At 40.2% G+C, this 25,567-nt stretch overlaps 1 long non-coding RNA gene across 2 annotated transcripts; it reads left to right on the plus strand.

Annotated features, from left to right (window-relative positions):
- LOC128420975 (uncharacterized) lies at positions 1-24,007 on the plus strand. 2 transcript variants are annotated; one of them, XR_008332190.1, is made up of 5 exons: positions 1-160; positions 9,555-9,785; positions 20,243-20,366; positions 20,490-20,623; positions 23,808-24,007. It is a non-coding gene; the product is annotated as an uncharacterized LOC128420975 (long non-coding RNA). The 2 variants fall into 2 exon arrangements; XR_008332191.1 differs by lacking the exon at positions 1-160 and adding an exon at positions 3,494-3,750.
- The last annotated feature ends 1,560 nt before the right edge of the window (positions 24,008-25,567 follow it).

Genomic DNA, 25,567 nt, shown 5'->3' on the forward strand with positions numbered 1-25,567 from the left:
TCAGGTTAGGACTTAGATGCTTCATTACTGCTGCCATTTGCAGTTTCCATTCTACTTTCTTCAACGTTTGCTAACCCAGCTGTAAATGTTTCTGCATGTTTGGAGCTGCAGTCTTCTCCAACAAGACCCATTGGGGGGGTTCTACATTCTAATTAAGCAGGTATGTTTCTTAAAGAAATGAAATGGTTAGCTTACTGGCACATGGCTGAACAGTAGAGGAATGTATGTAACAAGTGGAGCAGAGCTTTCAGCACTGTGTAATTGTATATGTGTACACATGCACAAGGAGATTGTGGGGATAAGACAAGAGGGAGAAAAATTCCAACCCCAGTACACTTGGGAAACTTTCTTCAGTGACGCCACTCTGTGTACTTTGGATTTGGAGCATGCCTACATTCAGGGTAGGAGACCACTGCTTCCCCTTTACTTTAACTTTCTGAGTTTCAATTTCCACATGGAGAATACTCTTTAACAATGCAACAAAGGTAATGCAATTCCCATTTTTCCTTTTGCAAAAAGAAAAAAAAAATCATCTCCTACTGACAGTTTGGCAAATGATTTTGCCATTCAATTGCTCCAACACAGAGAGAAGAACCAGAATTAGCGAGGAAAATGAGAGAGGCTTTCCCAACTGAGAAGCAGTTTTTGTGTGCATGTGTGTTTACAGAAAACAAGTTAGTAATGAATGAGTGTTTGAACAAACTGACAGCAAAGACTTGCTAGAGGAGAAGCCATAAGACAACTGCACTGTCTGCATCCATTGGGTTGGAGGGCTTTGCTAGATCTATGAGCATATGGCTTTCCCTTTAGGGAGAAAACAATCTTGTTTATGTCATTCAAGATTCACTAAATGAAGGTGCAGAGCCTGTAAAGCTTTGGCAAGCGACTTGATTTCTCAAAGCATGGGGGGACATCTGGAACTGATAGTTCCTCTGTTTATTTTGCATGAACCACACTAATACCAACCCATTTTGTAAACCTTTCAACAACCCTGAAAGCCATCCAACTTATAATAAAGAGAACTGTTCTGTCATTACTGAAGTATAAACACGAGCTGAGCAAATCTTAATTAACAAGAAGATACACGCTCGCCTGCTTTGTTCGCCTTCCTCTTCGGCGTGTCTCATTGAACAGATTTCTCCATGCAGTTCCTTTGCATTTGACCTTGACTTTGAACTATGCTATGGATGTTATCAAATGGAAATATTCTCCAGTAACCCGATACATCTTCAGAAGATTCTTTCGTAGCAGACAATGCCAGGATGTAAACATAATTTAAACCTTGGGACATATTTTCCCAGGGACTTTAAGCAGGTTAAGAAGAAGGTTGTTATTACAGCCATTTATCTACAAGAGATTGCAAGGCAACTGTGTGTGTGTGTGTGTGTAGATATAGATAGATAGATAAACATACAGTGGTACTTCGGGTTACAGACGCTTCAGGTTACAGACTCCGCTAATCCAGAAATAGTACGTTGGGTTAAGAACTTTGCTTCAGGATGAGAACAGAAATCGTGCGGTGGTGACGCGGCAGCAGCAGCAGTGGGAGGCCCCATTAGCTAAAGTGGTACCTCAGGTTAAGAACAGTTTCAGGTCAAGAATGGACCTCCAGAGCGAATTAAGTACTTAACCCAAGGTGCCACTGTATATAGATACAAACACAGAGAGAAATCTTTAGCTTCTGTGTTGCTAATAGTGGTGATATTGCCAAACTTAATATGCAGTAGGCATGCTCATGTCATGAAGCATGTCAGTATTGCCAACCAGCATGCCCTCATACCAAAGTTCTCTGGTTCAGATTTCAGTCTGAACTAGGGAAGAAAAAACACTTCCAGACTCTATTCCCTCACTCCCCAGGTGGCTGTTGAAGCAGCAATGGCAGTAGTGGGGAGGAGTCAGGGTTCAGCCATAATTAGGAGTGTTGGGAATATCTTCTGTCTCAAATCCTGGAGAGTGACTGACACTCATTCTAGACAATACAGAGCCAGATAAACCAAGGATCAGACTCAGTATAACACAACTTCCTATGTTCCCATGGAGAGGGCAGTGATAAGGAGGTTATACTGGGCCATTAGCAGTTATCCAGCTATATTATCTGATACCACAAGGACAACATAAGGACAAGTTCAGGAAAGCCTCAGTCCATGGAATGCAAGTATGATGATACTGATGAGAACTTGGGTTTCCTAAGGTTTCCATTCCTCATCGTCCATGAATTTTAAGGAGCATGAGGTTGGTTGGTTTGGCTCTACCAAACAAAGTGTACCAATAGCTTCCTTTCCATTTCATTCATTTCTGGCTCAGTGGCTTTACAAGGCTAATATGTTTGGATTATCCAAGTCTGACATATCCAATCCATGCCTTTCCAATGAGAAAGACAGAATGGCTTCAAAGAGGCATCAAAAGATAGATGAGTAATTTAGTATGTGGATGTGGGTGGGTGCAGTTTATCTCCATGTTCAGCTAATCCCTGTCCATATTGGTGGGCTTCCCATTTTGATATAGTGTTAAAATATCCCCCGCTTTGGAGGAAATGGCGTGTATTAAGTACCTGCTTCTAGAGAAGTTATTTTTACACTTTAGAAAAGTAAAAAGTTTCAGTAGCCCTCTGCTCGCATTTACAGATAGATACATAACAAATGGGTTGCCAGTTAATCATGACAGTTCTGCAGAGGAAAAATAGGTACTTGAAAGCAGGAGCTGGCAGAACCTTATTTCACACTCCAGTCACCAGGCAACTGCATAGCCCTCTAACACAGAAATCTCAACTTGCGCTGCTCAGATTCAAAAAAACACATGTCCCTAACCAGTGAGTTAAAGAACCACTTCCATCAGCTAATCCACCAGAGAGAAGAGCTATATATGAGATGTCTTGACATGTGTATATTACAGTAAAAGGTAATGGTGCTCATACATACATCACATAACTGTCAGGGTTTTTTTCCTCTCTCTCTCCATGAGACAGACCCAATGATTAAAAAGAAGAAGATCCTTTTCTATCCTCACAAAATTTTCATTTATAGCAGTTATGAAAGACTTCCTTCTCAGCCCCTCCATATAAACTCTCTCTCTCTTCTGCATTCAGTAAATCACTGAAGCAAAATAAATGGAAAGTTGTCCCCAGACACCCTCCACCGTCTTCCTTATAGTCAATGCACATTATTTTCGATTTGGGGTTGCCGCAATGAAAAATGGGGAGAGGAGAAACTTTGTATCTTTAAACTGTTCTCTGAGAAACAAAAATTATAAGAAGTACTTGTGGCGATTGACAGTTTCTCCACAAGCATGAATGTTGGTGGAATGAGCTGCATGCTATATTTTTGTATTCTGCTGATCTTTGCTAGAGTGTTTACACTTGAAGAGCAGTTGGAGGCTCTGGTCTTGTTGGTAGATGGATGGGGGCAGAGTGTCCTCTCCTCTCACTTCTGCAGTTCCAGGGCAACAGGACAGTTGGAGCTGAGTGTTCTTTCTGGCAAGGAAGGAGAATCAACATCTATGGTGCTGCTCTTTCTTGGTGTGTTTTGCTTGGGGCTGGAGACACATCTGTGTAACTGCTGCATTTTATAGGTTCAACATGCACATGGAGATTTATCATGGGTTCCAAATGCCTGAATAAGGCTTTCCTGGATTGAGCATCAAGTCACTTCTGGGTCCACCTGCCACCCCTGTGCCATCTGATTTGCACAATGTCCAGCCTGGTGAAGAATACTGGAGGCCTTAAAAGTCTGCTTGCTAACTTCCGATATATTGGTTAGTTTTAACAAAAGTATCACAAATCATGGATTTGGGATATAAAGGACAGTGCTCACCATTCCCAGAGTTCTACAATTCTACCTTGTTCTATAGGTAAAGGGACCCCTGACCATTAGGTCCAGTTGTGACCGACTCTGGGGTTGCGGCGCTCATCTCGCTTTATTGGCGTACAGCTTCCGGGTCAAGTGGCCAGCATGACTAAGCTGCTTCTGGTGAACCAGAGCAGCGCACGGAAATGCCATTTACCTTCCCGCCGGAGCGGTACCTATTTATCTACTTGCACTTTGACGTGCTTTCGAACTGCTAGGTTGGCAGGAGCAGGGACCGAGCAACGGGAGCTCACCCTGTCGCAGGAATTCGAACCATCGACCTTCTGATCAGCAAGTCCTAGGCTCTGTGGTTTAACCCACAGCGCCACCTTGTCCTAAAAGGAGGGCCAAAAAGCAGCATAAGAAACATCAGTATGAAATTTCCTCATAATTTTTCAGAAGAAGCAAACAATTTTCCCAGAGGTTGGAAGTGTTAATTATATGTGGAGGTTTTAAACCTGCATCCTCTCTCTCCTCATCCTTCATCCTCATCCTGAGGGCCTAAGGGGATGTGTTGGTGAAGCTTGACTGTTTTGACACACCAACTGCTTTTGGGCAAAGCTCTCTGGCTCTTCCCCCTCCCCACAAACCCAGATGTCTGCATAAATGCATCACTTCTTCCAGTGTGTTAGAGAAAAAAGATTCTGGTCGGCACACTGTGGAAATGCAAGCATCTGTCTCCTTCTGCAAATTGCAAAACAGCCCATAACAGACAACTTACCTGACAGACAGGCCATATTTGTTTTGTTTTGTTTGTTTTCCCCTGATACCTGACTGGTATCAAACACCTCACTTTCCTTCATTTTCACTTTGGTGTGCAGGAGCCATTAGGAGGCATCTCCACTTCTGAACATTTCTAGACACAGCACAACCTAAATTGGCATTGTATAAATATTTTAACCACATAATTTCCTGCCCTTGAGTGCCAATCTGGCATATGTCTAGGGTTTACGTAATACAAAGATTTAGGCAACCTTTGGAAAATATTGTCCACTTTGCTCTCTAAGCAGATGCTTCATGATCACAAAAGCATTTAAGTCTACATCTGCCATTAAGTCAGGTATACAGAGGAGATTATCTACCATTTCAATGCACTGATTATTTAGATGAGTAGCACACTTGTTTGACAGATGCTGGCTTGTTGATTTCTTTCCACTTCAAAGTTTGTTGAGTGACTTGAAAGAAGATGTGAAACACTGGGAAATTTGGAAAGACATAGGTAAACTCTCCTTGGTTCCTCCTCAGTTCCCCATATACCTGGATTTAGAAAGAACCCTTAAATTGCCTGTGTAATATAATAATAATAATAATAATAATAATAATAATAATAATAATAATAATAATAATAATTTATTATTTATACCCCGCCCATCTGGCTGGGCTTCCCCAGCCACTCTGGGTGGCTTCCAAAAAAATATTAAAATACTGTGATACATCAAACATTAAAAGTTTCCCTAAACAGGGCTGCCTTCAGATGTCTTCTAAAAGTCTGGTAGTTGTTGTTCTCTTTGACATCTGGTGGGAGGTCATTCCACAGGGCGGGTGCCACTACCGAGAAGGCCCTCTGCCTGGTTCCCTGTACCTTGGCTTCTCGCGGTGAGGGAACCGCCAGAAGGCCCTCGGTGCTGGACCTCAGTGTCCGGGTAGCTAGTGTAGCATGGGGACTAAGATACTAAGTTTCAAATCAGGAAGACTGGTTCAAAGCCTAATAATAATAATAATGGCAGCAGCAGCAGCAACAACATTAATTTATTATCTATATGCAGCCCATCTTTCTGGGCTGCCCCAGCTAAATGTGAACAGAACAAATTTCTCCTCCAGCCCCACATCAGCTCCAGAATGTCTAGCTAATGGTATGGGATTATGGAAACTGGAGTCCCAAAACATCTGGAGGGCCACAGGCTCCCCACCCTGGTGTAGTTTTTATATCAAAATGTTAATTAATACATATTTAATTTATATGCCAAAATGTTTTGTAAAAATCCAAGTGGATTGGTCTAAAATGTGCTGGCAGAGGCATTAAATTCCTTTAGAACATCTATTGCTAATGTCTGGATTGAAGAGTAGGTTGTAAGCATAAGGGGGTGGGATCTATCTCCTGATTTCTAGTATTCTAGTTTGAACAATCCCTGAAATGATAGTCTTGTGACAAAAGAAAAAGACCTGTCCTGAATCCGAGATGTCTAAGGTAAGGTTATGGTTACTCAGTGATGAGGTGCAGATGGTTACAGGCACTGTTTATTTTCACTGAACCCTGGTATTCAGAACAGGTAAGCCTTGGCGAATCCTGTTTCAAATTAATTCCTGTCTTTGTAGCTTTAATTGTTGCATTGTAAAAATGGCAGAAAGTTAGGTTGACTCATGAAGTCCATGCAGCTGGACAAGAAGAGAAAATTGAAAGATTTGAGAGTGTGGAGAAAGAGATATATGTTGTTTCTGAGGAAAAGGAAGGAGGAGATGTAATGTTGCAGATGACAGAGCCAGAGGCCTGACATGATGGCTACAAAGGAAAATAAGTACTGGATGATGAAAATCTGTTTTGAATTGAAGATTGAAGAATGGAGAGATCTCCTTATGTGGAGATCTGAAGACCTACGGATTACAAATTTGATTAAGGTGAAAGTTGGAGCTTTTGGGACATTTGGACTTAAAAGGAGAAAGAAACAAGATTCAGGCTCCACTTTTAAGTATGGAGGTCTGGCTGCAAGAAATATGGACCCTATCGGGACAGAGCTTCTCCGAGATCTGGTGTTTAATATTAACGACTACCAAAAAAACCGGCAGAGAGGAATTGAGAGAGAATTAAGAGCCTCGGACGTGAGGTCTCCAGGCTGATAGTAGACTAAGACTGATGGACATTTGTTGGGGGTGGGGTTTGGGAATCCAAAGGGTGCAAAATAATAATCTGTTTTTTTTATTTTGTTTTGTTATTAGTATGAAAATTGGGGAATTCGTGGAAGGGAATTTGGGTCGACTTTAGAAAAAAGTTTTAAGAATGAGCACTGATGTTTAAATACTGATGTTTATAAGTTAAAATTGGTTTTGTTTTTTTAATGAATTAAATATAAAAAGGTCAAAAATTGGGGACAAGAACTTGTTGAATTAACAATTTGAATTGGAATATAAGAAGGGGAGGTGTGGGGAAGTCAGGGAAATATGTTATTGAAAATAAGGATTGTAAACTTTATGTGTTTTTAACTTTTTTGTTTTTTCTTTTTGATTTTTTAATGTATAAAGGTGGAAAAACTCAATAAATATCTTTTTTTTTAAAAAAAAAAAAGTTAGGTTGGAAAAGTTTCCCCACCCACACTCTAGATCCATGAGCAGGGTATGCAGATCCAGGGATGAGTGTGGAAGAGAATCAGTGAATTTCTGCATGAATAAAGTGAATAAAGTGCCTCCTTGTGAGATGGTGTGGTCCCTGCATGAAACCACTCCTCAAGAAACTGTCTATTGATATCGTGTTCAATAATTTTCCCTTCCTGCTTGAATGCAGCTGTTAAACTAAATTCTCCCTCCCCATTCCCCACCCCCACAAATTGATCAGTTCATATCCCTTTTCTCTAAAATGGTGTTTTAGCTTCTTACTCTTCAATTTCTGTAACGCTCTTTAAATGAGGTCATATATTGCTGTACTTTTTTTTATGTCTCAGTCTGCCAAGCGTCGATTCAATATTTTTCTAACGGAATTCACATAGATCAATTAAGCCAGAGTACTTGGGTTTAAGCCAGCTAAAATCAATGAGACCATATCAACTTAGAAGTCAAGGATTTTACTAGAACTGCTCCTTGGATTTTAGGGATAGCCATGTTTTCTCTAACAGATGTAATGAGAACAAAACAAAAATAATTTTAATCCCTAACCAAGCCACTTACTTCTACTTCAGGTACAGAATCACTTTACCAAGGATGCTATCAGCTGCCTACAGTACCCTCTTGTCCAGTTATTTTACCTAGATTTCTGATTAAAAGACACAACATCTGCACAGGGAATAAAATTGTAATATTTGCATTTCCAGGAGAACTTCCCAATACACTGTTGCCTTCCTTTAAAAAGAACACACAAGCCTAGTGAACTATCAACTGTGCCAGGGGTTCAGTTCCTAGTGTCTCCAGAAAGGGCTGGGGAAGACGTTTGTCCCCAACCTTGAAATTACTATTTATCAGTACAGAGTCACTACCGAGCTAGATTGACCAATTATCTGACTTAAGGCAGTTTACTATTTCCCAAATTATACATCATGATATCTATATTATTATTACTCACATTTATATCCCACCCTTCTTCCAAGAAGTGGCATTCATGGGTTACCTCTAGTCCATCCTGCCAAAAATACTGCAAGGTACCTAGGGATATACAGCTGTGTCTCAGTCTGTTCCAAAATTCACCCTTAGAGGTTAGGCAGAGATCTCCCCATGAGCTGAACCAGGATGAGAAGCCAACTTTCTCCAGTCCAAGTCCCAAACTCTAAGCCAACCTTCCCAACCCTAGTAACTTCTAGGTGATTTGGATTACAATTCCCATCAACACCAGCCAATAAGGCCATGAGGGCTGGGCATTATGGGAGGTCCAATATTTTTAAAAGATATCTTGTTAGTGAAGGCTGCCATGATCACACTGGCTTTCTGATGCAGTTAAGTGCAAAGAATAGTTCTTTGGCTCCTTCAGCACTAGGAACTGAACCCCTGGCAGAGTTGGTAGTTCTTTGACTCAAGCATCTTAGCAAAGATTCAGCAATTGGATACTAGGGATAGCCTGATAAACAAGTCCAGGTTAAAGCCCCTTGTCTGTGTTTGAAACCCACTCATTGAATCTGTTGGCTTTCCCTTTGGTAGAATCTACACACATATAAAAAAGTTGGGGAAATGCTTTTTAAAAAAATGTTTTGAAAAATACCTTGAATTTGGCATAGCTCACCATCGGTCTATAGTGTCACATTTGTATATTTCACTTAAAACATTTTATTTGCAGCTGTATAACTGGGTCCTTTGTCTTCCTGTGCCCTTCTCTGAAGCCTGATGTTTGACGGTTTATTTTTTAGCTCTCCTCTTCCGCAACCTGTGGCACTAGTGCAGTTCCATTGGGTACCATGACATATTTATTTGCTTCATTAGCCACAGAGTACATGTAATGTAGCAGGAATTCTTCAAGGGAAATGAAAATGCTCCAATTACAATGAAGAAGCTCTTACTGTCTCTGCAGTTCTTTCTGTTTTAGAACTCCTGTGTTTCTGCACTTTGGTTATAGATTGCTCTCTCTGCTGCCAGCTGTACACATTTCATATTCATTCCTATCTGTTACAGAGCCTAACTTATGGTGCCCGCCCTCAGGTTAACAGTTACAATATGTACACACAGAAACAGAATGACAGAAAAGGAAGCTGTTAGAATAGCCTTTGCTGCATAACCTGTCACCTGGAGATGTGCATATTTCTGAAACAAGCAAGTTAAATGGGATACAATTAGGAAGTATTTATCCAGCTTTTACCAGGGTCCGATTTAATTGGCTAATTAGGCCTGGGGAAGAAGGGGGAAAAAGATAATAGCCTTTCTTCTGTTTGAATGCTGCAGAAACTAATCTTTAACTGTAGATAATCCTGATATGCATGGAGGGGGGAGTTCTGAGCTCTTGGCTGTTTGCAGAAAGAGGGGGTGTAGATTAGGTACATTCCATGTTCAAACTGTAATGTGCCATTCAAATTATTTCCTCAGGCAATCAAAAGATCCCACATCCTGAGGGAAAGAAGAAACAAAAGATCAACTTGACTGACCGCGATGCCACATCTGGAGGATTGCTTCACAATCTATTGCTTGTTAACATGCCAAAGAAAATAATTTAAAGGCTTACCAGAAATCCAGCGAAGTGTTTAGTCATAAAAATGATTCAGTGCCACCTTTAATAATGCAAATCCTGTCTCAAGCATTCAAACCTAAATGATATCTGTGACTAACACTTGTTCTATGTCCCTAACAATTTTTTTTAATTATCTTCCTTGTAGCTTCCCATTTAATATTCCTCTAAAATGTATTTTTTCTTCTTCTTCCCTTCTTACAAGAGGGACAGTTTTCTGATGTTTCCTGCATTGACATTTGGAGCTTCCACGGCAGATGACAACCACTTAACTTCTCTTGTCAACCAACTGACAATTTCCTTTGTAAATATTCTGCAATTTTCTGGAATGTTTCAAGAGGTATTTTTGTTTGGTTTTGTTTTGTTTCAGTGGGCTGCTTAGAAGACAGATTGGCCCATTTTCCAATCTTCCAAAGGCAATAACTGATGACTGAGCATGTAATAGAGAACCATTTCCCAAATGTCTGTTTCTCTTTTAAATGTCCTTTTAACACTCACCTTTGTTACAATGTTAACTGAACCAGATAGTGGTTTGGTAACCAACATGATCCAAGATAGGGCTCATTAGTTTCCTCATTTTTCTTTCAGTTTCACTTTGTATTTTTCTTCCTCATTATGATATCTCTACTTCAACTGTGCACTTTGGGAGACAGTCATTATTTTTGTCACAAGCACAAACCTGAATGACTTTCAAGATGACACTTGTTCTTTGCAGTTGCTGACCTGGATTTGTTGCTAGAATAGAAAAACGATGTGGCGCAACACTCAGAAACAAACTAAACTTTCCAAATTATAAATCCCTCCAGCTTTTCTTATTTGCTTGACATCATTCAATCAACCAGGGATGTGTGCAATGTCTAGGGCAGCTTTGCAACCCAATGCCTAAGGAAAATGACTGTGTATTAGCTCCCTGTGTATCACAGCAAAGATTGAGTGAGCAAAGACTGAATGATCATCGGATTAATCTGCTGAAAGACTACCCCGCTTCAGACTTCTGATGGGAGTTGTTTCTCTTTTGGTAGGTTGGGAGCCTTCAGACTTGCAGTCTTCTATAAGTAGTCTGAACTTGTACAGTTCAGCAGCAGAAATATTGTTGAACCAAAAGAGAGGCAGAGATGGTTCTATACAAAATTTGTTAAGATTCCTGCTCCGTGTTTGCAGTCATGAGATTGTTGTCTATCACATGACGGTGTATGTTTTCATTCCACAGTGTGGGAAGTGACGGAGACAGGATGTTTTGGTATTACTGTGTTCCGTGAAGTGGGACTATTGTCCTTTGTTCTTTCTCTCTCTTTGCTGTCTGACAAGAAAGAGGCAGGAGCTCAGTCAGAATGCTCTGAGTGTATTATATGTAAATAAAGTAGATTAGCCAAAATGCTGTGCTATTGGTTCTGTTACACAAACTGTGAATACCCTGTGGATCCCTGAGTGTGCTGATGTTTCTTGGTATCCATCGTTGTGATGTTTGGGCTGAAGAAAGCTTTTGAAGCTCCCAAACGATCAACCAGGAAGGAGAGAACATGCCAGTCGGGCATGTGTCTGTGCTAGGGTCCTACACTGAAATGGATGCAGAACATGTTGGGAGGCAGAAGGAGAAAGAAAATAACCCCATTTACCAGGGTAATTGTACCAGCATTCTCTCCACAGTCAAGTTGATGGTGGTTGACTAGCTGGGATACCTAAGTAAGGATTACATGAGATTAGGATTGGATCAGCGTGAAAGTCTTTCTTTTACAAACAATGAAATCACTGCATTGATGCAGCAGGCTGAGACAGGAGGCATCAATCCCATTCAGTCCCCCTGACTGAAAGATGGACCCTAGGTTCACCTCTCATTTAACTATATCTGATTGATGATGAGGTGCCCTGATTTCACTATGTTCTGTATGTGATTCCTGATTTGCTGGGCTCATGTTTTTGCCCAAGCACCAGCAGATTTTACTTTAACTGCACTGATAATTGTATGTGGTATGAGGGTGGTATAAGAATCTAATAGAAACTTGGATGGATGTTAATTGCTTTGAACAGGTATAGAAATTCACACACACATACACACACACTATTTCACAAAACAGCCAAAATGCAGCAAAAATTGTGTGTAACAAAAAATCCTTAAGTCTTCTAATTATGGGTTTCGGCACATTATTATTATTATTATTATTATTATTATTATTATTATTCTGCCCCATACCTGCTTTTTACCCTTATTAGGTCTTTTTTAAAAGTGCCTTGAAAAGTAGCAGTTCCCTGTGCAAAATTATAAGACAGTCTAGCAAGATCTCTAAATACCTGAACACCTGAACAGAAAAATTACATATCTGCTCCTCTTCTTGTGCTCCTATATATTTGTAAGAGTTTTGAGGTGGCCTCTGCATCACTCAAATGATAGCTTGTAGGTAAATGCATCCCACATCAAAACCCTTAATCTAGTCTGACGTTGAAGGGTTTACTCTTTTCAGATGTTCATTGTATGAAATCTTTTCACCGAAAATGTTTATCACCATGACTCCTTTTCTTCAGCAGGCCTAAAGCTTCTGTTCTTGCAAATTTGCCATGCACCCACTGCTCAGAGCAAAGGGGATTTGCTGTTTTATCTTTAGTGTTCATCGTTTTTCCCCACTGTGAAGAAAATGTTTAATACGTGTTTATGGAAATTAGGAAACCATACTGTTGTGCTGAAAGCAATTTGCTCTTCCCCAGTTGGGAACTTAAGAAGCTGCCTTATACTGAGTCTGGCCATTGGTCTAAGATTTTAGACATTCCCTGCAGAACACAATAGCACAAGTACCAGCAGGTCTAACAGCACCCACCCCCAGTGTCACTCTATGAACCCTGCAAGCAAGTACAGAACCAATGTAGTACAGTGCCTCCAATACTCATGCAGGTATTCATTGAAATATAGCATTGAGGTTCATATAATGAACAAACAGTGGTCTGAAGTAATATAAAAAATATAGTGAAGTATAAATTTAAGTGTAATTTAATTTTCCTCCAAGTTTTCATTTATAAATAAACAGTAGCCCAGATGGGGTTGTAAGGAGAGATCTCAGGATTTCTGTTTCCACTCCTTATAAAACCCAACCTGCAAAAAAACTTTTCCTTTTTCAAAACAATAATGTTTGCATATGCCAATATTTAATGTGCCATTTCAGTCACCTTCAAGGTGTAGACTGCACATTTATTTCAACGTATGAGCAGATATGACCTGCACACTATCCTTGCTTGAAAAGGACTTCTTCATTAATACAAGTAATGTAACGGGTGAGCTTGTTAACCGTGATAGCCTTCCTTGCTACGCAATCCTATGCATGCATGCAAGTCATATTAAGTTCACTGAAACTTACTTCCAGCATAGAAATTAGAGTTGAGCAGGATTTTTAGTTGGCTACCAGGACTAGGTCTGGAGGTCTCCTGCCAACCTCATTATCAACTTCTCTTCCCTGATTCTTGGGGCTTTGTCCATCCGCTGGCCTCAAATTAGTGCAGCAGAGATGAAATGAGCTTAACATTTGACAAAAGTTTTAGTAAGAACACACAGAGAGAGACCCTGCCCCATACAGACTTCCCACATCTGAAGAGGACACAAGAAAAGAGGCATTTTTTGTGTTCTGAAGTAGTAGAGGTTAGGTAGCAGTGGTGAACTTTCAGTCCAGAGCCCAATGCATCATTAAACACATCAACCCAACCAAGTATTTAAAAGGATTAATCCTTAAATCAATCCATCAGTGTGCAGGCCAAACAACTCACACTGATTTTACCCAAATAGTTTTCTCAGCTTCCCCCTTAGCCTACACTCCAGATGCCAGACATGTGCTACTTATCCCTAGTTGCTTGTTCTGAGCACTTTCTTCCATGCTTCCATGTGCCACATCCATGTGCCCTCATGGAATATATTATGGACGGGTTCCTCTTTCTTAAATTCACTCTAGCCTAACGGCAAGCTATAATTTCTGTGCATTTGGCTTCTCATTAGGAAACAGCAATCCGCCTTCCCTTTCTCTGTTCATGTGGCTAAGTTACAGCTACACGCTGTTTGATATCTCCTACACCAGATAATGAAGTATAGGACTAAAGTCTTTCCACTTTTCATCTCAAGCTCCCTTTGGCAGCAGTGAGTGATTTCAGAGCAGTATTTGGTGGGACTGAACTACACAGGGAAAGGGGTTTAAAAATCCTCTCCACGCACCATCATCCAGATCCTATTCAGATCTCCCCATCATGCCTGTGGCTTCTATTAAGAAATTAGAATATACACATTCAATGCTTTTTCCAATAAACACTACTTTCCTAAGTTTAAAATTTACCATTTTTGATCCTGAGTATTGGTGCCAGTGTATCTGCTGCTACAGTATCACAATGTGGTTTATTATTATTATCATCATCAGCTAACTGAAAAGTATTTCATGTGATCCAACCTTAACACTTAATAGGATTGGGCTGTAAGAAAACATTGCATTCATTGTGCCTGCATATATAATGGAGGAGAAAACGAGAGCTATTACTGTGTGGTAGTGATGAAGAAATAATAGGCATAATGTAGTCTTGATGGGAGCCTTATTGAAACGTCAAAGAATTGAAACATCAATGAGGATGGCTTGGAAATCTCTATTTCAGAGATGTGGGTGGGTATTATGCTGATGGAAAGCAACGACTCATCAATAACGCGGTTTATGGAGGTTATTTTCCTTCTTGTGCTACTGTGGGTTTTAGCGATATGACGGATGAGTTGCTAGCAACCGAAAGAAAAAAGAAAAGAGAGATATTTGGAAGAAAATTAATGCTAATTTGAAATGTTAATAATCCTGTGCAGAGAGACAAAAATAAGGAAAGATGATAGCTTTAACTTGGCTGACACCTATGTGAGTGCAGACTGGCAAAGGGGTGAATCAGTTTTCCAACAATATTAGAGCATCCTCCATACTGTACATTTACCCTCATTTTGTAATAATAATAATAATAATAATAATAATAATAATAATAATAATGCAATTGGTTATGAAGAGGAAATAGCCAACTGTCCCCCCCACCCTTGTCGTTCTAAATTTAATGAGCAAACAGCATTTCTCTTTATGCAAATTATAAAATGGATAAATAATTCATCCTCTAAAATTACCAAATTTTCATAGTCTTAGAGCTCAGCTACAGAAAGGAAGAATTTAATATTTATGAAAAGCTGGTAGCTTGCTAAGAGAGCATTTCGACAATTACCATTATCACAAATAAAGCTCATTGTTTAATAATATATAATAAAAATAAGAATGAAAAAAAGAGACAAACTGTGTAAGTCTAAAGAAAGGCATAGAGCATAGTTTTGAGCACAGCCATGATGTGGAGGCTGTGGTTTTATATTTATTCATACTTATCTGTAAGGATATGAAGGAAATGGAAACAAAATCCAACAAATCCTGCAATCTTTAGAACAAGTACTTGGAAAGAAAGCTTAACCAAAGCCAATATGGTCAAGATAATGATGTAAAACTGCAATCTGACTTGGATTTTCTTGGACATTAACATTGCTGGGGAATGGCAGTGAGCAGGATGAGACTGCAAGTTGGTGGGAGACACTGGATTGATCTACCAGAGGGACTCAGGAAGACCAGCAGGCAGACAGAAAGTCTGGGAATACGTAATAAAGACAGGAGTGCAGGGATTTGCAAAGGGTCAGAAGAGCGTTAACAGAAAACGATGGAATTTGGCTGTTGTCCAGACACAGATCCAGCCTGATCCATATGCATCTATCACTAGGCCACACCAGGGGAGCTAATAGGCTCCTAGAGTGGTGGAACCAGGGATTTTTTCAGGTGGGTGCCATTGCCATTATAAGAGAACAAGTGAGGCATTCATTGTGAGTTCTGGCACCTCTTTTTATAGAACAATAGCACTGGGTGAAACTATCCATGAACACGAGTGGATCCTGCATCTGAATAATAATGATGATGATGATATGCTTCAAGCTTCTCTCCACACTTTTGGGCAGCTCACCAAGTCTCACTTCCTGTGATAATACAATTAAATTACCTGCAAGTAAGTGTGCAGGTAAGGGACACGGTGGTGCTATGGTCTAAACCACAGAGCCTAGGGCTTGCCGATCAGAAGGTTGGCGGTTTGAATCCCCGCGACGGGGTGAGCTCCTGTTGCTCGGTCCCTGCTCCTGCCAACCTAGCAGTTCGAAAGCACATCAAAGTGTAAGTAGATAAATAGGTACCACTCTGTCGGGAAGGTAAACAGCGTTTCTGTGCTTCTCTGGTTCGCCAGAAGCAGCTTAGTCATGCTGGCCACATGACCCAGAAGCTGCCTGCAGACAAACACCGGCTCCCTTTACCTTTACCTTAAATGTGCTTAAGGTGTTTAAGGTCTCCATCCACACTGCTAGAATAGTAGAGAGTGAAGTGACCTACTTAGTGATTTGAGCTGCTGGTCATACAGTATTTCAGCACAGATTAAGTATGCTTACCCTTGTTGATTTTAATGGGCTTAAGTGTTATTAACATTTGTGTTAAGAGAATGGCCTTTCTTTGTGCTATATGTGATGACTTCTCATTCAGCCACATCAAACAGAAACTGCAAAACCCATTATTATTTTTGAGCAGCAGTTGTCTTCCCCAGTACATTTATGGTAACACCATAGGTAGCAAGCCTATAGTGACATCATCAGGGACAAGGCTACAGTGACATGCTGTCGGATCCCAGTTGTCTCCCTTAGGAAGCAATGAATTTGACAGGAAGCAGTTTTTGCAAAACCACCCACATTAAAAAGCCTTATTTGAATAAACACTAAGGCTAGTAACCTACTTGAGACATTTTAACAGCATTTATTTACTATAGGGATTTTTAAATTGATATGCTTTATAACCATAATTATACACTGCTAATATGATGTTTGCAAATAATTTGTGTCAGATTAGCAGAAATATTTAACAGGGTTACAAAAGGTATGTGGAGAAAACTGCTTAAAAAAATAAAATACCGGTAATCATTTTTGTTCTGTGTCACTCCATTCCTGTGCAAATTTGACTAACAGTGAGCGGCAATTTTACATGAATGAATGATTTAATGCTGATTTTAATCAGCTCTCAATAAAACAATGGCATTTTATGTGGCTATATTTCATGTGAGGAATGTATGTGAGAAGATTCCTCTTGCATCTTAGTAGTACAATTAATATTAGCGAAGTGTAATCTTTTAAATATTAGATAATAAATTAAAGGTAAAGGGACCCCTGACTGTTAGGTCCAGTCGCGGACGACTCTGGGGTTGCGGCGCTCATCTCGCTTTATTGGCCAAGGGAGCCGGTGTACAGCTTTCGGGTCATGTGGCCAGCATGACTAAGCTGCCGTTTACCTTCCCGCCGGAGTGGTACCTATTTATCTACTTGCACTTTGACATGCTTTTGAACTGCTAGGTTGGCAGGAGCAGGGACCAAGCAACGGGAGCTCACCCCGTCGCGGGGATTCAAACCAATGACCTTCTGATCGGCAAGCCCTAGGCTCTGTGGTTTAGACCACAGCGCCACCCACGTCCCTCAGATAATGGATTAAGGAGGGCAATGATTGTGTGTGTGTGTGTGTGTGTGTGTGTGTGTGTGGTGGTGTATTGCTTGGATCCTAACTATACTTTTGTGAAAGTAGCAGGGTTTCACCACCTCCCCATTGCTTCTGCAGCCCATGAATGTCTGCCCCCATGGATTGGAGAACCATTGGGAATGATGTAGTCTATGGCACAGGATGGCGGGCTGTAGATTGAAAGGCAAGTTCATAGAAATCACCCCATGTTATACACAAAAAGAAGAGCAATTAATTTAGGACCAAAACGTATATTTATATTATTTATATTATTTATATTATTTATATTATTTATATTATTTATATTTATATTTATATTTATTTATAAAAAAAATTGAGGGTGTTCCATCTCGTTTTGCATTTTCTATGCTGACTGGCAGCTGTGTTCTTGGGTATCAAACACACATACTCCAAATGCTCCGGGGGAGGCCAGGGATTGAACCTATAATCTTTTGCTTGCAAAGTATGTTTCCTTTTACTGAGTTATGATCCTTCCTTCCTTTCCTAAGTCTGAATACCACCCGTGGGGAAAAAAATCTATTTCTAGTGGTTGTCAATTTTACCTCAAATTGAGGATGACTCCTGAAGTAAATTCTTTCCAGTGGAGCCCAACTCATATGATGGCTTGATGTATGATAGAAGCGAACCCTATGAGACTCAAGCCATTTTGGGTTTAATGCTTTGAACTTTGTATTTTTAAAAAAATAAGCTTAAAAAGGCTCAGTTTTATATGACCTTTATAAACCTAACAAAATATGTGCTACTGCTTTATGAATCAGCTGATTTCAAGCCTGCCTTCAGCACCAGCCCTGGTACAGCATGAAAATCAGTAAAAGAGACTTCTGGCTTCATATACATATGAGTGCTGAGTCCAGGAGTACCACCAAGTTGCAGGATTGAATGTTAACCTCCGAACTGCGCCTAACACCATAATAACCTTTATCTTGGCTAAATTGAGCTTCCATTCCATTATTGCACTAATGTGAATTTCTGCAATGCACTTCTCTGACCAACCAATATTTGCAACAATGCATATATTAGAGGAAAGGGTATATAAAATTAATATATTTGTGAAAATAACATACAAAAATGCATTGTATTAGGGGAAATTGCTTGGAAAAAAATGTGTAAATTACTCAGAACTGCACCCAAAGATGTGTTTACTAGAAAAATTCACACTAAAATGTTGAAAAATTTTCATGAGTTTTTTCCCCTTTAAAACTATTCACAAACTACCATGGAAACATGTATAATTGAATTTAAGATGGGGAAAATGAGAAACTGGAAGAACTGGAATGGACAGATCTTTCAAACCCTATCCTGTAGTTATTTGTCAATGACAAAGGAGTCATCAGAGGCTCCCTGACCAATCAGTCATTTCCATCTTGTCCAGTACAAAACACCACATCCTGGGTATAGTCTGCCAGATGGGCTGGCTCAGCAATAGGTTCATATAGATCCATATCTGCCATGAATTATCTGATTATTTCACTGTTAAAAAGCCTGAAATCCCAGGAACTGTAAATCTGAGGGTTATTAAGATCAAATCTGAAATCACCTTTTTCAGCTCAGGTAAAATACTTGATGAGGGGAGGTCAGCACACCACCTAACAGCTCTATTCTGCTGTAATCTTCAACACAAGGTATACATACACAGAATGTGCTGTATCAGACTGGTTTCTTTATGGACTACCACACCTCGCCCACTGACTTTTGGTCATTCCTGAGCAGAATATTTGGCTTAAAGTCATTGAGACCAAACAGAACTCTCCTTTCTCTCTACCTCATCCAGCCAAGTTCCTATGAAGCAGACCAGGTCCAACTTTCATTCATGGTGATGTCATGGACAATAGATATTTCAGTTCAGGCCAACCTGAGAGTAAAAATGAGTAATTGGAAGACAAAAGAGCTATTGATCCACATCCAGAGCTTTGTTATTTGGGTGAAAATTAAAACATGTAAATTTAGGGATAAGGCTAATTTCTTCCACAATTCTTCTGGAGCTTTCCCAGTCTGCTGGAGTTTACAAAGAGGACCAAACCTCAACACACCTCTTAGGACTCACACAGCATTTCGTAATGTTGTAAGTTAAAGGCCATGATGTTCTGTTCTCTGTGGGTTCTACCAACTCTAGATCTTTCTGAGTACTGTACAGTGTATTTGCTGTCCCATAGCAGTTGGGCTGACAAAATTTACATAAAAGTTAGGAGGATCGAAAGGGAACAAATTCACACATCTATGGTTAAACTAGGTCATGGTTAGTGGAGGAATGCGGTCTTTCTCAACAATTTGAGATTAATTGGAGAGAACACCACCAACTTTGCTGCAACTGTTTGGCTGTGACAACTTGGGCGTATAAATAGATAAAACTGTGAATTTAGTCTGTGTTTTTTATGCTGGTCTGTGACCGTAATAAGCTAAATTCGTTCATTCAGTCCGTGATTTTTAAATGAATGCTCCCCTTTCCCAGAAAACATGTTTTGTAACAATGCAGTTGTCAGGATTCAAGGTCTCTGGCATTTATTTTTTAAATGTAAAGGTAAAGGTACCCCTGCCCGTACGGGCCAGTCGTGTCCGACTCTAGGGTTGTGCGCCCATCTCACTTAAGAGGCCGGGGGCCAGCGCTGTCCAAAGACACTTCCAGGTCACGTGGCCAGCGTGACGAAGCTGCTCTGGCGAGCCAGCACCAACGCAGCACACGGAAACGCCGTTTGCCTTCCCGCTATAAAGCGGTACCTATTTATCTACTTGCACTTAAGTGTGCTTTCGAACTGCTAGGTGGGCAGGAGCTGGGACCGAAAGACGGGAGCTCACCCCGCCGCGGGGATTTGAACCGCCGACCATACGATCGGCAAGTCCTAGGCACTGAGGTTTTACCCACAGCGCCACCCGCGTCCCAAGAATTTATTTTTTAGATGAACTTAAAGAAATGTATTCTGGAATCAAGCCTCACCAAATGTTCATGCTATAATTTTATTCTGCCACAGATGCTTGCTATCCAGTTGAGGCTTCTGAGTCTGACACATTCAGTGGCTACAATGCAACTGCAGAAATGGAAGAGTTTAAAGGCTGAAGCAAGCATACATAAGACAGCATTGCAAAAAGATCATGGTAAAAACATGAGCCTCTGTGGACATATTCCTTTAATATTCCTTTATTGATTCAATTCATACCTTTCCCTCCTTCTGAAGGAGCCCACGGTAGCAATATGCTATCTTCCTGTTAACTTTCCAGGTGTGCATGATCAGAACCATACTGCCTGTGTTCATACATTCTTTCCATTGCCTCCAGCTTTTCACTTTCTCCTCTGGCTCACCATTATAGGAGGCTAAAATGATTGACTTTCCTCCAGAACGCACAGACTTTGAGTGAGTGTGCAGAGATGATAAAAAAAATAACCATTTTGACTTACAGAAAGGTTGATAATAAGGGCTGAACTCGATGGGGCTGAATACCTACATCAAGTTCTCCTTCTCCCTTCCCATTGCATCTAGGGTCAATTATCCCACATCTTGATGTTGCCATCTTGCATGTCTCATTCCATGCTCCACATAATTAGCTTGTGTAGAAATACATGATGTGTTGATGTCAAGACATAGAGTAAGTGATCTTGCGATTAATGGAGGAGGCAATAAGACTAATTCAGCATTGGAATGCTGGTTTCGGCAGTCACCTGTGTCAAGTGTAATGTGTAGCACAGCCCAAATAATTAACTAATGCAGAGAAGAAAATCCAACAAACCCTAAAGTTAGGGCAGATTTATAGAGTGGCTGAGAAGCACTCTTGTCACATTAAATCACCTCCCTCTTCCTCTTCCTCTTCCTGTCTCTCCCTCCACCCACCATTCAGCTAAGAAAAGACCACCAGCAGAAGCTGGCTGTGAAAGTGATGATTTGATTGAGCCAATCATGAGCTTGATTTCTCCCCTCAGTCCCTCAAAGCAATTCCACTCCTGAGGTTAGAGGCTCAGTTAGGCTTTAGCCAGTTCCTAACCAAATGTGAACATGGGTGGGCAGCAGCATTTTGAAAAATGAGTATCCCCTCACAAACCCATTCCCATCAAATGGGAACCAGAAGTATAGCTAGAGCTTCACTGGGGCTGTGTTTCCTTTGGCAGTACCAGCATCCAGGTTTTGCTATTATGTAAGATGCAAAGCAAGATAGACATTGAAGTGTGAAAAACCCACTGTGAATTTGTATATCTGTCTTCACTCTGATTGGAATAGAACTTTATAACTTCTTCAGAGTTCATTTAGGTCTGCTGGGTGGACCTTGTGATTATTCTTTTACATCTCTTGGAAACAGGACTACAAGTTCTAATCACCAGTAACTGATGAATAGATTCAAATGGTAATGGCTAAATTTCGATCCTAAATCGTGTACTAGGGTGTAAGTATAATTGAACACAGTGGGAGTTACTTCTGAGCAAACATACATAAGATTGCATTGCAAAAAGATCATGGTAAAAACATGAGCCTGAGAACACATCCCTTTAATATTTATGCAGCTGTATGATGTACTTTTGCTTTTAGAGAGGAATACAGAACCTAAAGAACAATGCCTTCTTTCACTAAAGTTTGCTCTGACTAAATCCAATGGAATACAAAGGCAAATATCTTCAACAATGTTTACACCCACATTAAGATGGATTTTGTTACATGATCTTGATTATGTTTCTAATTGCCAGATCCCCACACCCTGCAATTGCTATCTAACAATCCTTGCCAAAAAAACACACACATACCCTCAAAGGACGTAGCAACGGATGAGGTTCCTTGCATTAGTGACTGGCATACTTACTCTGAGTAAAGGCACTGCATCACTTATTAGCAGGGTAGCAAAAAAGACCCAAACAAGGCAAAACCTTCTCTGTAATTAGTGAGATATATCTAATGACTCATAAAGGAATTCTTTTCATTTGCTGCTCATTGTGAATACTGGTGCATTCTTTTAGATCATTCTACAAATTGCTGCTCAAAGGCATCAAATGGCTATAATGTCAGAGCCAAGTTGAACTCTCTGTTCAGTCATTGCTCTGCCTATAGTTTGTTTGTTTGTTTGTTTGTTTGTTTGTTTGTTTGTTTGTTTAAAGCATTTTGGCCCCACTGAAGAAGCCCCCATGGTGGCTTGTTTTCATACCTACTTTATTACATTTATGAGATCAATAAGCAAGGCCGTTCCTGCCTGTAGGCTTACTTTCTAAAAGACATAGCACAAAAGGAAAGGGGGAATAAGAGGGTAGAGGGGAACAAGCAAACTTAGGCACCAATTCTTAAATTTACATAGTTCTTAAAATGACCAGCTGGAATGGAAAATAGTTCAAGGAGAGAAGGAGCCAGCTGGAGCTGGACTCCCAGCAAAGCCATTGGAGTGGTCCTATGTAACAAAAGGTACATTCACACCATTCTTGGAAGACAGAAAAGGCTGAGAGAGATTTCATTTTTAAATCAGTTGCCACCACCATCATGGTGCAGTCTGAACATTTAGCTTGATGGAATGCTTGATCCCAGATGACAGTTGAAGGAGGAGGAGAATGATGGAATTGGAGAGCCCATGGAGAAGCCCAGCAGTCCCATCTCTCCCTCTGCTGCAGACATGATCTTACAGCACTTGACATACAACAGAGAATTTGGATCAGAACTTTAAAACGGTCAGCTAGTACAGAGTGCCAACAGGCACATAAGAGGCTTTCTCTTGTCTCTAGGTTCCATTCAGGTCTGCTTTAGAATAAAGAGCCAGTGTGGTGTAGTGGTTAAGAGCAGTAGATTCGTAATCTGGTGAACCGGGTTCGCGTCTCCGCTCCTCCACATGCAGCTGCTAGGTGACCTTGGGCTAGTCACACTTCTTTGAAGTCTCTCAGCCCCACTCACCTCACAGAGTGTTTGTTGTGGGAGAGGAAGGGAAAGGAGAATGTTAGCTGCTTTGAGACTCCTTTGGGTAGTGATAAAGCAGGATATCAAATCCAAACTCTTCTTCTTCTAGGAAATGAAACAAAAAATGATAAAAGAACCACAAGGGCTTTCTTCTTTAAAATTTAACTATCTAAATCATTTCCCATACACCTCTCACACAGAGAATGCTAAGTATGGACAAAAAATGTTGCAGATTTTAGATCAATTAAGGACAATAAATAATAATTTCATGCTTCTTTTTAAAAAACAAAAATAAAAATAAAATTAAAGCCTAAATTTTTTGATGGTTTTCCCAAAAATATTGGAATATTACCCCTATCTGGCACAGCTGTGTTTACACTCAGCTGTGTTGGATCTAGTGAGGTGTGGCAGTCAGGGCAATTGGCATCTACCTCTCAACTCTTGGATCAGTCTCCATATCTGGCAGCCCTGTTTAGGGAAGTTGTTAATATTTAATGCTGTATTGTTTTTAACATTTGATTGGGAGCCACCCAGAGTGGCTGGGGAAACTCAGCCAGATGGGTGGGGTATAAATAATAAATTATTATTATTATTATTATTATTATTATTATTATTATTATTATTTGTACATTCAGGTTGCAGTGATGGCCAGAGTGATTTTTCAGCACCTCTTTTTAAGACAGGAAAGAAGAAGCTGTGTTTCCCCAATGGACTGCAATTTTCATTTTCCCTAGCCACCATAATCAAAGGCCATATATATGGGAGCTGGAGTCTAACAACATCTGAAGTACTACAGGTTCCCATCCCTGCTTTAGTGAGAAAGATGTGGATAATTATAAATGTGAAAAATAATAAAGTGCTGACATTTGTTGAAATGTATATTAATTTGCATTTATTGTGTTTTGCATTTCTATGCATCTGCTCTGCTCAGCAAAGTAGAAGATGAGTCTTTGTGTTGTGTTTATGTAGGTGTGGGGTGATCGATTATACATCCAGCTGGACTGTGGGTTTGGGAAGGTGACACATTCTAAATTACCAGACACCATTTCTAAATTTCAAGAGACAAAAATGTGATAAAACAAGAGGAATAAAGAAATTGGCTTTTTGGAGGATTCTCTCTTCCTTCAGCCCTTCTTAGGCTGTCGGTAAACACAGCCTGGCAAATGACAAATGGTTGTAGTCAGAATGTCCTTTATGGGCACATTAGTATTCTAAACATGCTTAGATCCTGCATAAAAACCAAATTTACTTCTGTCAGTTGTATTTGAGACATTCTACCTCAAGTGAATGGATGTGTGTAACCCTCTCTTTGCCATAGCAAATAAATGACTCCATAGAAAGAGGATACAATTCACATTTCCACACTTGATAAAAGCATAGGTTGTCGAGTCGAGAAAATATGAATAGTGCTGTGAAAAACACTTTGGTACTTCTGCCATATTTTTTAAACAAATTCAGGACCTTGGATAATTCAGAGAAGATATATTTGCACAGCAAGCTATTCAGATATTGGAAAGCAATGAAAGAGACAGCTAGCAGAGGCATAGGTAAACCAGTGTGCCCATATAACATGAAAATTGCCCTAATAAAATATTTCTAATTGAGAACATAGAATGCTTCCTTATATACCAGGTCAGATCACTGGTCCATAGAGCTGAGACTATTGACTACTCTAAGCTCCTCAGGACATGGCTATAACAGATAATTTGCATGTAAGGATAGGCTGTCACAGAATATCCATGCACAGAACCTTAAAAATCTCCTCTACTCAAATGATTTTGGCAAGAATCCTTACACACATTTAGGTAACAGTCATCAAGACTTAAAAAAACAAGTGATGCATATGCATGTGTGAACAAGACCATAGATGTAGTTTACTTGAAATTATACTAGGTTTAGTTTCCAAATTTGTCTTTTGCCATTGATGGATCACATTAAATGGCTTCTATTCAGAATCACTTGCATATTTTCAAACCATTTGAAATCCTGTTTATCTCCATTAATGATGACAGATTTTAAAAGAACTCAGGTACCCATTTACAAGATCAGTTAGCAAACATGACTGGAGACAGATACAATCTAAAGAGGACTTACAATGCTGGATGAGGCCCAGGAAGCTTTGTCAACTTTCTCTAGCTACAGACAAAGACAAATCAAGAGGCAGGAGGGAGGCAAGGAGTGGTGAGGGCTATGGTCTTAAGAACACAAGTAGAGCTCTGCTGCATCAACCCAAAGGTCCATCTAGTTTAGCATCCTTTGGCCAGCCAGATGTCCCTAGAAAATCCACAAACAGAACTTGAAGGCAACACCTCCTGAATGTGACAGCCCTCTCTTGCAGTTCCTCTCCAGCAACTGGTGCTCAAAGGCACACTGCCCCTGTATCTGAAGTTTCCAAATCCATATAGCTACATGGCTGGTACCCACTGACAGACCAATGAA

This window comes from Podarcis raffonei, chromosome 9 (genome assembly GCF_027172205.1).
Source record: "Podarcis raffonei isolate rPodRaf1 chromosome 9, rPodRaf1.pri, whole genome shotgun sequence".
Classification (NCBI taxonomy): Eukaryota; Metazoa; Chordata; class Lepidosauria; order Squamata; family Lacertidae; genus Podarcis; species Podarcis raffonei.